The following is a 13,023-nucleotide window of genomic DNA, read 5'->3' as shown; positions in this document are numbered from 1 at the left end:
GGGATCAACATCCAGGAGAAGAATCATCGAGGGCAATAAAAGAAAATCATTTTCTTTCATTACATGGAGTGTGCAGGAATGGCCATTTGCCTTCACTGGTCTATGCCGCTGTTTATGCTCCACACGAGCCTCCTCCCTCCCTACTTTGTCTCACCCTATCAGCATATCCTCCTACTCCTTTATGTGTTTATCTAGCGTCCCCTTAAATTCAGCTATCCTATTCGCCTCAACACTTTTGCTCATTAGTTATGAAAATATTGGAGTTGGGCATGAAGTCTGTTTGATTGACAGTCAAGAATCATCCAATCGGGCAATGAAGAGTCTGTTCGCCTTCCTATTGGCCGTGGGAAGGCGGGGCATCATGAGGATGGACGTGTTGGGCGACCAATGGGACGGGAGCTTGGGGGCGGGCAGTTGGAGGGAGGAGGTCATGTGATGAAACCTCCAGAAATATGTCCAACCAGAGTTGGCAACCCCTATTCTCCAGGATTGAAAGAAAAACAGAAAACACTGGAAATATTCAGCAGCTCAGCCCCAGAAACATAAACTCTCTTCACAAGATGCTGACAGACCTGCTTCAGGTGCTGAATTTCCAGCACCTTCCATTTTTATTACAAGTTTCCTTTTCCCCCTCTGACCATAGCACTTGCTCAGCAACCTCTCTCTCGGGACCTCCTGCCTTCTTTTATCTTTCTCTTTCACTCTCTCTCTCTCTCTCTCGTGTAACACTGGCATAAGAACATAAGAAGTAGGAGCAGGAGTAGGCCATACGGCCCCTCGAGCCTGCTCCGCCGTTCAATAAGATCATGGCTGATCTTCGACCTCAACTCCACTTTCCTGCTCGATCCCCGTATCCCTTGATTCCCCTAGAGTCCAAAGATCTATCCATCTCAGTCTTGAATATACTCAATGACTCAGCATCCACAGCCCTCAGATAGAGAATTCCAAACATTCACAACCCTCTGAGTGAAGAAATGCCTCCTTATCTCATACTATGAAGGGTAACAGACACACACACAGTATTAGATCCCGATTATTATGCCTCAATCGGAATGAACCCGTCCGGTTGACAAGCACCAAACTTCCATCAGGGTTAGTCCACGGGTGGTGGGAAATGTATACCGCCCAGCGTGGGGTGGGGTGGAGGGGTCTGTTTGCGGAGTCATCGAGTTCTGTTTGTTTGGGGCGGGAGAGGGTCCACTGAGATATTTCCATCTGGCAAGAATTTGCACTTTACTTCCATGCAATAAAACGCCCCAAGAGTGCTTTATAGGAACAGGGGGTAGGCCATTCAGCCCCTCTAACTTGTTCCGCCATTCAATTAGATCATGCCTGACCAGCACCTTAGCTCCATATCCCTTGATACCCTCACCCAACAAAAACCCAGTGATCTCAGTCTTGAAGGCTCCGATTCACCACCAGCGTCCACAGGCTTTTGGGGAAGAGAATTCCAGATTTCCACCTCCCTTTGTGTAAAAAAAGTGCTTCCCGATTTCACTCCTGAATGGCCCAGCTCTAATTTCAAGATTATGTCCCCTCGTTCATGACTCCCCCATCACAGGAAATCGTTTCTCCATATCTACCCTATAGAATCTTTTCAACATATTAAACACCTCGATCAGATCACCCTACACTCCAGGGAACACAAGTCTAGTTTACGCAACCTGGCCTCGTAATTTAACCCTTTAAGCCCCGGTATCATTCTGGTGAATCTGCACTGTACCCACTCCAAGGCCAATATATCCTACCTGAGCTGCGGTGCCCAGGACTGAATGCAGTATCTCCAGATGGGGTCTGACCAAGGCTGTGTACAACTGAAGGGTCAGCGGGGACAGGGTCAATGGGCGCAACGGGTCAGAGGGGACGGAGCAGGAAGTGAAAGGGAATCGTGGGAGATGGCCGCCGTCAACAGGGTCAAAAGGGATGTAGAGACAAACAGCAGTGAGGCTGCTTGGTCTGAATTATTTGGCGGGGGGAGGTTTAAGGGCACTTCTCCACAGACTAGAGCTCACAGCAGGAAGCCTGGTTTATATAAGAATTCCCACCCCCTCAATATAACGCAATGGGGGTGAGTCAATAATCTATCACTTCCCAGAATGAGCCCCCCCGGCAGGGAATGCATCTTGAGGAATGACCCTAATGTTTGCATAACCTCCAAATGCTGTCGCTGGCTGTCTCTCTCTCTCTCTCTCTCTCTCTCCCCTCCCCCACCATCACCCCTCTTTCTCCCCTCCTTAAGGCGCTGACTCTCACGGGGGCTTTGCCCCGGCAGGTGGCAGGTGCTCTCCGATTCCTCGCCCGGGCGGGTGAGGCCACACAGAGAGGCTCGGGAAAGCTTCCAACACTGGCGAGATGTGAGGAGAGAGATTTCTGATCAAAAGAGAGCGAGAGAGGCCTCTAATTAATTTAAACACAAGGAAATAAAGCAAGAAAAAAAAAGTTATATAGTGTCTTTCACAACCTCAGGATGTCCCAAAGCACTTCACAGCCAATGAAGTGTAGTCACTATTGTAATGTAGGAATCGCAGCAGCCAATTTGAGCACAGCAAGATCCCACAAACAGCGATAATGACCAGATCATCTGTTTTTTTAGTGATGTTGTTTGAGAGATCAACATTGGCCAGGACACCAGGGAGAACTCCCCTGTTCTCCTTCGAAATAGCGCTATGGGATCTTTTACATCCACTTGGTTTAACGTCTCATCCGAAAAGACGGCACCTCCGACAGTGCAGCACTCCCTCAGTACTGGCACTGGGAGTGTCAGTCCAGATGTTGAGCTCAAGTCTCTGGAGTGGGAGTCAAATCCACGACAAATCTGACTCAGCGACGAGAGTGCTATCCACTGAGCCACTAGATTATGTGCTCAAGTCCCGAAATGTTTATATATATATATATTTTTAAAGAGTGAGACACATCATAAACAGGCCTCAGATGTAGATTTAAACTGGGAGACATCAGCAGGGAGCACAGGACAGGGAATTGGAGCAAGTACCCTGGCTGGTTTCTTTCTCCCCCACCATCCCCCTGTCTAGTCCAGGAACCTCTCCTCTGGGCTGCAAGTCTCAGACCCACATTGACCTGCAAAATCTACCAACTGAGCCCTTAGGGTGAGGGAAGGGAAGGGACCTTGGGAAAATTTTATGCAATAGGCAGGGTTACTGGACAATTTTTTACCCCACAGGATATGAACCAGAGGAGAGAATGTCACAATGGTTTAAAATAAAGAAAGAGATGGGGAAACCATTGATAAGTGGGAGGGAACGCTGGTTTCTGAATGCAGCGGGAACATTTCTGTGACAGGAATTTCATTTGGAATGCTTCATTAAAAACAAGGCACTGAGGTCAGAGCTCTCCGAGATGCCGAACAATATCCTACCCTTGACCCCCTGACCTCTCACCTTTTCGAAGTGAGGGGTCGCATACCATTATCTGAGCAAATAATTACTGGCCTGGAAAAAAGACCTTTACAGCATAAAGCAACTGGTCCTTTGACCTGCACCTTTGACCTCTGACCTGACAGAGGTTATCAACACCACAGGCACTGTTCAGTTTATCGTGCAAATCTCTTTGAAGTGGCATTACCTCTCGGGCCTTCAGCACAGCTTTACAATGCTCCTGTAACACACTTACAAATTCCAGGAAATCAAGGGAGAGATTTGATTGAAAGAGAGTGTTCTCCTTTCTCTCAGGTGTCAGCCTTGGCTCAGTGGGTGACGTTCCTGCCTCAAGATAGCAGAAGGTTGTGGGTTCAGAATCCCATTCCAGGGACTTGAGCTCACAATCTCGGCACTTGAGTACAATGCTGAGGGAGTGCTGCACCGTCAGAGACGCCGCCTTTCAGGTGAGATGTTAAACCATCTCTCGGCTGGATGTAAAAAGATCCCATGGCACTATTTCAAAGAAGAGCAGGGGAATTCTCCCTGGTGGCCTGACCAATATTTATCCCTCAACCAACATTACTAAAAACAGACTGTCTGATCATTATCACATTGCAGTTTGTGGGACCTTGATGTGCACAAATTGGCTGCCACGTTTCCTACATTAAAACAGGGACTACTCTTTAAAATATTCTTCATTGGCTGTAAAGTGCTTTGGGACGTCCAGAGGTTGTGAAAAGCCACTACAGAAAGGCACGTTTTATTTTCTTCCTAACTTTTTCCCCCCTGCTAACTGTCTCCAGCATTTTCTGTTCCTGTTTCAAGTAATTTTATCGAATGGACAAATGGAACGCGACAGTTCTCTCCCTACATAAGCCTCAAACCTGGATCTGCTTAATGTCATAAAGAGCTCCCGAGTTCTCCAAAGGGATTTCCTGACAGCCCACACTTCAAGGAACCAGAACTCTCGCTTTCCTGCCTCCCTGTGAAGGGTCTTACATGAAGTGAACTGACCTTCTAATGGGATCAAGTCCCCAGTGCAGAAACTCCTTAAAATTCAACCCCAGGTTGCTAATCTTACTCGGAGAGGTGATAAGAGAGTGTTGGCGCAGGGGGAAGTGGCAACAATGAAGCATTTCGTCTATCAAGTATTGTTGGCCTCACTTTCTTATCTTGATAAAGGCTCGCAAAGAAAATAACCCAGGATGTTGGATACATGAAGGACCAGGAAACCAACTCTTGCAGATATCAGGGTGAGATATGTAAATGTCCTGGATTGTAACTCTGTTTACCTGCTTGCCCTGTTCATTATGTTCGCTGTGCTATTACTAACTGGATTGTTCCAGCAGCCGTTAAGTGAGCATTGTTTTTAGAAGTGGTAATATCTCACAGGTTGTCCAAAAGTGTTTGAACCAGATTCATTAGTTCTCAGGATGGAGCCAAGCCATTCAATTCAAATCCGAAACACCTTTTCTTTTAAAGTATATTAGTAAATTGCATGTGGTAACACCCATGCTCAATTGATGAACGTACGGTTGACTTAAATACAAGATGGCAATGCAGTTGGGGGACTTCAGAAACTCACTCTACAGAGCCCCTAGTGGCCAGAGCCTGCAACCACATTGTGACAGTTGACATGGCAAAATTGAATGAGTAATGTTAACAAAGCAATTTACAATGGCAAACGCTGATGGAGAAGCGTGACCGAAAATCATAGCAACAGGGAGTACAGGAGTTTGAGGGATGCCGTTTGAATTTTCTTTGCCACATTCCTATCTTCAAAAGTTTTCAAAAAGTATATCTCAAGCTCATTCACTGCAAGATGGGGCAATCCTTCTGAAGCCAGCTGAGAAGAGTGATGGGCAGGAGATGCCATGGAAGGTGACAGTCAGTAACCAGATTTAAAGGCCAGCTTTTCATTAAACATTGTCGCGGAGTCATGACTGCTTGCTACTTTTCTATAATGTGGAGATGCCGGTGATGGACTGGGGTGGACAAATGTAAGGAATCTTACAACACCAGGTTATAGTCCAACAGTTTTATTTGAAAATCACAAGCTATCGGAGGCTTCCTCCTTCGTCAGGTGAAGACACTTCACCTAACGAAGGAGGAAGCCTCCGAAAGCTTGTGATTTTCAAATAAAACTGTTGGACTATAACCTGGTGTTATAAGATTCCTTACTTTTCCATATTAAGACGAGGAGTTAAATCTGGAACTACTGTCAATCCAGGCAATGGTTTCCTCAGCCACTCATTAAGAAATAGCTGTAGTTTATATTCCAGGGCACAATCTAACAGAATCTTTATTCTATAAGTTTACAGAATCAAGCATACAGGTGGTATAGTGGTCATGTTACTGGATTAACCTGGACTAATAGTCCAGAGAATCTGTTCAAATCTCCACCACAGCAGTCTGAGAATTTGAATTCAGATTTTTTTCAAAAAAAATCTGGGAATAAAAATCTGGTTCCAGTTAAATTGACCATGAAGCTGTCGGATTGTCATTAAAAACCCAACTGATTCACTAATGTCCTTTGGGGAAGGGAACTTGCCGTCCTTACCCGGTCTGGTCTATACAGCCCAAGTAGTTATGATCTGGAATGCACTGCCTGAAAGGGCGGTGGAAGCAGATTCAATAATAACTTTCAAAAGGGAGTTGGATAAATACTTGAAGGGGAAAAAATTGCAGGGCTATGGGGAAAGGGCAGGGGGAGTGGGGCTAATTGGGTAGCACTTTCAAAGACCCGGAACACGCACAATGGGCTGAATGGTCTCCTTCTGTGCTGTATCATTCAAGAATTCTATGATTATGTGACTCTGGACCACAACAACAACAACTTGCATTTATATAGCATCTTTAATGTAGAAAAACATCCCAAAGCGCATCAAAGGCGTGTTATCAAACAAAACTTGACACCGAGCCACATAAGAAGATATTAGGACAGGTGACTAAAAGCTTGGTTGAAGACGTAGGTTTTAAGGAGTGTCTTAGAGAGGTAGAGTGATGGAGAGGTTGAGCGAGGGAATTCCAGAGCTTAGGGCCTAGGCAGCTGAAGGCACGGCCGCCAATGGTGGGGAGATTAAAATCAGGAATGTGCGAGAGGCAAGAATTGGAGGAGCGCAGAGATCTCGGAGGGTTGTAGGGCTGGAGGAGGTTACAGAGATAGGGAGGGGCCAGGCCATGGAGGGATTTGAAAACAAGGATGAGAATTTTAAATTAGAGGCATTTACCAGGAGCCAATAGGAGGTCAATGAGCACTGGGATGACGGGTGAACGGGACTAATACACATCGGCATGGGATTTCTCCAGTTTTCCATTCAACTCCTGAGCTCGCTACAATTGCCGAGATTATGGATCAGTAAAGGAACACTTCAGGTTGTAGGGAGGAAGGACTCTCCTACAGGAGTGGTCTGACACTCTGAATCGAAGATCTAAGATAAAAAGTAACAGTAGATGTTCTTCTACTGTTGAGGTTAGGGCAGAGGGGAGGAAAGGTTAAGAACATGCATTTATATAGCGCCTTTCACATCCTCAGGACGCCCCAATGCACTTCACAGCCAATGAATTGTTTTTTTGAAGTGTAGTCACATATCGGCAAACTCAGCAGCCAATTTGCGCACAGCAAGATCCCACAAATACCAAAGACCAGATAATCTGTTTTAGTGATTTTGGTTGAGGGATAAACACTGGCCCAGGACACCAGGAGAACCCCCCAGCTCTTCTTTGAATAAGGCCATGGGATCGTTTGCATTCACCTGAGGAGGCACTCGGGGCCTCGGTTTAATGAGTCATTTGAAAGACGACGCCTCTGACCGCACAACACCGCCTAGATTGTGCATTCAAATCCTGGAGTTGGGCTTGAACCCACAACCATCTGAGGCATGAGTACTTTACTCTGCATCGAATCTGTGCTGAACATTATATGGGTCTGCTTGAAGGGACATTGTAGAGGGAGCTTTCCTCTTTATCTAATCTGTGCTGAACTTGCCCTGGGACAGTGTAGAGGGAGCTTTACTCCGTATCTAATTCGGTCTGTATCTGCCCTGGGAGTGTTTGATTGGACAGTGTCGAGGGAGCTTTACTCTGTATGTAACCCGTGCTGTACCTGCCCTGGGAGTGTTTGATTGGACAGTGTAGAGGGAGCTTTACTCTGTATCTAACCCGTGCTGTACCTGCCCAGGGAGTGTTTAATGGGTCAGTGTAGAAGGAGCTTTACTCTGTATCTAATCCGTGCTGTACCTGCCCTGGGAGTGTTTGATGGGACAGTGTAGAGGGAGCTTTACTCTGTATCTAACCCGTGCTGTACCTGCCCTGGGAGTGTTTGATTGGACAGTGTAGAGGGAGCTTTACTCTGTATCTAACCCATGCTGTACCTGCCCAGGGAATGTTTAATGGGACAGTGTAGAAGGAGCTTTACTCCGTATCTAATCCGTGCTGTACCTGCCCTGGGAGTGTTTGATTGGACAGTGTAGAGGGAGCTTTACTCTGTATCTAATCCGTGCTGTACCTGCCCTGGGAGTGTTTGATTGGACAGTGTAGAGGGAGCTTTACTCTGTATCTAATCCGTGCTGTACCTGCCCTGGGAGTGTTTGATGTTGAAATTGGATGTAAAATATTGGAAAGTGACATCCCTCATCTTGATGAACACAAAAAAGGCAGACAAGGAAAGTGTAAAGAACATCATGAAACAAGACTGTGAAAGAATCCAGTCATTTGTGCAAGAGGGAAAAGCGCAAGTGCAATTGAAGAGTTTGTTACTAAAGTCTGCTCGTGATGCAGACTCTTATCCCAATTATAAAGCATTTTAAAAACACGCAATCTGTTTATCAAAAGCTCAATCGAGTTGATCAGAATCCTTGAATTGAAGATCTTGGATCAAAATCCTGGAACTCCCTTCCTAACAGCACTGTGGGAGAACCGTCACCACACGGACTGCAGCGGGTCAAGAAGGCCGCTCACCATCACCTTCTCAAGGGCAATTAGGGATGGGCAATAAATGCCGGCCTCGCCAGCGACGCCCACATCCCGTGAACGAATTTTTTTTTAAAAAAAATCTTGGCTTATATATTGAACAGCGTATTTCTAAAATTGTCAGTAAACTTCAGGAAAGAAGATTAAATCCTTTCTTCTAGCCCGAGTGGTCAGGGCCTAATTACAATCAACAATTTGGCTGCAGCAAATTTTGTCAATTGCTTCCATCAAATTCTAAACTCGTGGTCGTGGCATCCCTGTTTGTGAATGGCAGGGACAGCTGCTGGTTTTGGATGACTGGCCTGATCTACGTGTGAGCACTTCTCCTGTTGCGTGTTCTCTGTTCAACTCCTTCACTGTCACTCTTTCTTTAAACTCTCCTGTACGAGATGTACGACTAATTCTACACACGGGAGTCGGGGGGGGGGGGGGGGCCGTAAGGGAAGGCAGGACTGTTGGATTGGTGATTAAGGGAACCAAGTGAAGAGGCTGGGCAGGAAACACACCCACAGCAGGGTCAAGAAGGAGAAGGAAAGATTTGCATTTCTGTAGTGCCTTTCATGACCTCAGGACATCCCAAAGCACATTACAGCCAATGAAGTACTTTTTTGAAGTGTAGTCACTGTTGTAATGTGGGAAACACAGCGGCCAATTTGCGCACAGCAAGATCCCACAAACAGCAATGTGATAATAACCAGATCATGAGTTTTAGTAATATCGGTTGAGGGGTAAATATTGGGTGGGACACCAGGGAGAACTGCACTGCTCTTCTTCAAAATAGTCTCATGGGAGCTTTTAAGTTCCCAAAAAGGGCACACAGGACCTCAGTTTAACATCTCATCCGAAATACAGCACCTGCGACAGTGCCGCACTGGAGGATCTGCCTAGATTTTATGCTCAAGTCTCTGGAGTGGGACTTAAACCCACACCTTTCTAACTCAGAGGCAAGAATGCTGCCCACTCAGCCATGGCTGACACACACAGGCTGAAAGGCTCAGGCAGTGACTGGAAATGGAAATAAATCATGAAAATAAAATATACTGGTCGAGCTTCCACGGTGTGGCCTGCAGCAAGTGACGAGAGTGATGCTGCAGTGCCTCCACTGGTGGGAGGATGTAATTGCAGCGTGACAAGTTTACATAGGCCATTATAAATGTGGACGTATGACTTTAAATGCTGATGGGGAGTTGGATTTTTAATGTACTAATAATAAATATTTTAAAACAATGACACCCACAAAACAGGACAGTGCCATGGCTGAAAAGAGTAGAAATAAGCCTGAGATAAATCAGGAAACAGCGGTTAGTTGACCCCTTCCGATTTTGAAGTTTTACTTTCTCCTGAATTGGGATACCAAAAAAATATTGGATGAAATCAGAAAAATGCTGCGGTTCCTCCAATCGAAAATAGAACCAAATGTTTTTAAGTTTAATTCAGCAAAACAATTTTGGGAGAGACAAATAGAATACCTTAAACGAAAGACACTTACAGCTGCCTTGGCAAACAAAGGTGCTAACAGGAGCTGAGGCGCATTTAAGCAGCAAATTTAACATAGGAAAACATCCCACGCCACCTCGCAGGGGCGTGATCAGGTAAAAATGGATGCCACGCCAAAGAAGGAGATGTTAAGCGGGGTGGCCATAAGCTTGGTCAAAAGGGCAGGTTTTAAGGAGGGTCTTAAAGGAGGAGGGGGAGAGGTGGAGGAGCTTAGGGAGGGAATTCCAGAGCGTGGGGCTTAGGCGGCTGAAGGCAGGGCCACCAATGGTGGAGCGAAGGAAATCGAGGATTCAAAAGAGGTCGGAGTCAGAGAATGGAGAGTCAAGAGGGCTAGAGGAGGTTACAGAGATAGGGAGGGGGCAGGGCCACGAAGGGATTTAAACACGAGGATGAGGATTTTAAATGTGAGGCGTTGTCGGGGGGGACGGGACATGGAGTCGACGCAGGTCAGCAAGGAGAGGGGTGAATCGCTAACTCTGTCCTCAGGGTCTCCTTCAAGCAGCTTCATTCAGCCTCTGGAGGGGAGGCAGGAGGTGACCTCTACGCCGATGCTCCCTGCTGGTAATGGCAGGAGGGGAGGTGCCCACTGCACCAAACAGGGGAAACTGCTCCACGCATCGCCCCAGACCTGCAACAGGCCGGCGATGTCCCCAGGGTTCAACCCCGATTTCGGAATTCATCTTTCAGCGGATGATTCTCGGGATCGACCCTCAAATCGGGAAGCTTATAATGATGAAGAGATACCAAGCTTGGCCTCTAAAAGCTTTTAGATTTGTAAACAATTTTACAACACCAAGTTATAGTCCAACAATTTTATTTGAAATTCACAAGCTTTCGGAGGCTTCCTCCTTCCTCAGGTGAATGTTGTGGAACACCTGAGGAAGGAGGAAGCCTCCGAAAGCTTGTGAATTTCAAATAAAATTGTTGGACTATAACTTGGTGTTGTAAAATTGTTTACAATTGTCAACCCCAGTCAGTCACCGGCATCTCCACATCACAGCTTTTAGATTGTTGGAGGAGGCAGGGGTAGGGCCAGGAGATCCACACATGTGAAGTGCAGGGAAAGAATGAGTCAGAGCAGCATATGGTGAAATCAGCGTTGGTCCAAGTAACGAGGAGGGAGAATGCTGTACTTGAAAGCTTAGGAAGAACGAGAGAGAGAATGGAGAGGAACAGAGTCCATTCTAATATCAATAAAACAGAGGAAGAGCGGTAATATATTTGCCAAACACTTTGTTTCGTGAATGTCGCATTCTCTTTCATTTCACTTGTGACACTCAACAAGTGATCAATCCTGCAACCTCCCATCAGCCCCCACCTCCCTCAGTCTCCCCATCAGTCCGAGAGCGCAGCAGTTCCTCCTCCCCCTCCCCCAATTGTCTCTTTCTCCCTTCCTCTCCTCACATCCCTCTGGCACCTCACCCCCAAGTGACCGCGGGCGAGCCTGGACACACACAGAGCGCTGGCAGGCTGTTCCACCAAAGGGGGCAGCACGGACAGGCCTAATCCCGTCCTCAAGTGCACATCTGCTCTTTCTATCGAGAGACACCGAATGGCGATGGGGGGGGGGGGCAGGGGCATGAGCCCCTTGATTCATTTTCTCCTTTCCTAGTCCAGGGGCAGCGAGGCCAGTTCAGGCACATCCAACCACTGGCCTGGCTGAGAACAGTTAACCCATCTCAGACTTTAAATCTGCTCGGCCGTACGGCTCAGCACAATTATGTCAAACACAGGAATAATAGAAACAATCGGTTCACCTTGGAGCCACTCCAATTAAACTGGTTACAACAAACAGCTCAGCACATGTAGTGGTACGGTAGTGGTGGGTCTGTTACTGGACTAATAATCCAGTATGGATGTGAGTTCAAATCCCGCCTAGCAGCAGTTTGAGAATTTGAATTTGGTTTTAAAAAGCTGCCGTCAGTAAAAGTGACCATAAAGCTGTTGGATTGTTGTAAAAAACCCAACTGGTTCACTAATTCCTTTAGGGAAGGAAACCTGCCGTCCTTACCCTGGTCTGGCCTCTATGTGACTCCAGACCCACATCAGTTTGGTAATCTCAACCACCCTCTGATATGGCCTAGCAAGTATTAAACCTTCAAGAACAAGGCTCACCACCACCTTCTCAGGGCAACTAGGGATGGGCAATAAATGCCAGCCTTGCCAGTGATGTGCATATCCCCTTAATCATTCATTTTTAAAGTACCTCCAGGTCACAATAAGAATACTTAAATACTCTTGAGCACATTGGATGTCCTAGTAAACATTCATTCAGGATTTTAACATATTTAGTCAAGAAAAAAATTCCATAACTGAACCATGCAGACCAGGGAAATTCCAGATTGGATTCCCAATCTCTGATAAATTAGCCAATCTCAACTGGGACTGTGGTAGGAGTGTTCCAATTGCCCTCAGTTCCCTGAGTTGGCATGTGACAGGGTTCCTACACTCGATCCTAATCCAGTGACCCCTGCAGGACACTGTGTGGGGGACACTGGTCAAGGATGGGATAGGGCTCGGTCGAGAGCACAGCAGCTGGATTTATTATAGAGTCCTTTGATGCAGTAAGTGTCCTAAGGCACTTCACAGAGCTGAAACAGATGGCAATAGGAGAGAAAAGATCGCTTCCTGGCAACGCCTCGAAATTAAAATTCCCATCCTTGTGTTCAAATCCCTCCATGGCCTCACCCCTCCCCTATCTCTATAACCTCTTCCAGCCCTACAACCCTCCGAGATCTCCGCGCTCCTCCAATTCTGGCCTCTTGCGCATCCCCGATTTCCATCGCTCCACCATTGGCGGCCGTGCCTTCAGCCGCCTAGGCCTTAAACTCTGGAATTCACTCCCTAGAACGCTCCTTAAAACCTGCCTCTTTGACCAAGCTTTTGGTTATCTGTCCTAATATCTCCTTATGTGGTGCAGAGTCAAAATTTGTTTGATAATCGCTCCTGTGAAGCACCTTGAGACATTTTACTACATTAAAGGCGCTATATAAATGCAAGTTGTTGTTGTTGTTTTGAAGAGGCCTTTAAAGGTGAGGAGGGAAGTGCAAGGAGTGGGGGGCGATTTCCAGGGAGTATGGCCAAGATGGCAGAGGGCTCTGCCACTGACGATGGGGATGCGGGGGAGGCACGGTGCCCTCTGCAATGCAATTGCCTACCAGCTCCCACTGCCTAGGCC

The 13,023-nt window shown here is 46.8% G+C and overlaps 1 protein-coding gene across 1 annotated transcript in view; it reads right to left on the bottom strand.

Moving 5' to 3' along the window:
* Positions 1 to 13,023, bottom strand: part of nrip1a (nuclear receptor interacting protein 1a) — a 144,104-nt gene that overhangs the window by 129,713 nt on the left and 1,368 nt on the right. The window lies entirely within an intron of this gene.

The sequence above is a fragment of the Heptranchias perlo genome, chromosome 11 (genome assembly GCF_035084215.1).
Source record: "Heptranchias perlo isolate sHepPer1 chromosome 11, sHepPer1.hap1, whole genome shotgun sequence".
In the NCBI taxonomy this organism is placed as follows: domain Eukaryota; kingdom Metazoa; phylum Chordata; class Chondrichthyes; order Hexanchiformes; family Hexanchidae; genus Heptranchias; species Heptranchias perlo.
The sequence above is the reverse complement of the archived record's forward strand: the minus strand, read 5'-3'. Positions and strand labels throughout refer to the sequence as shown.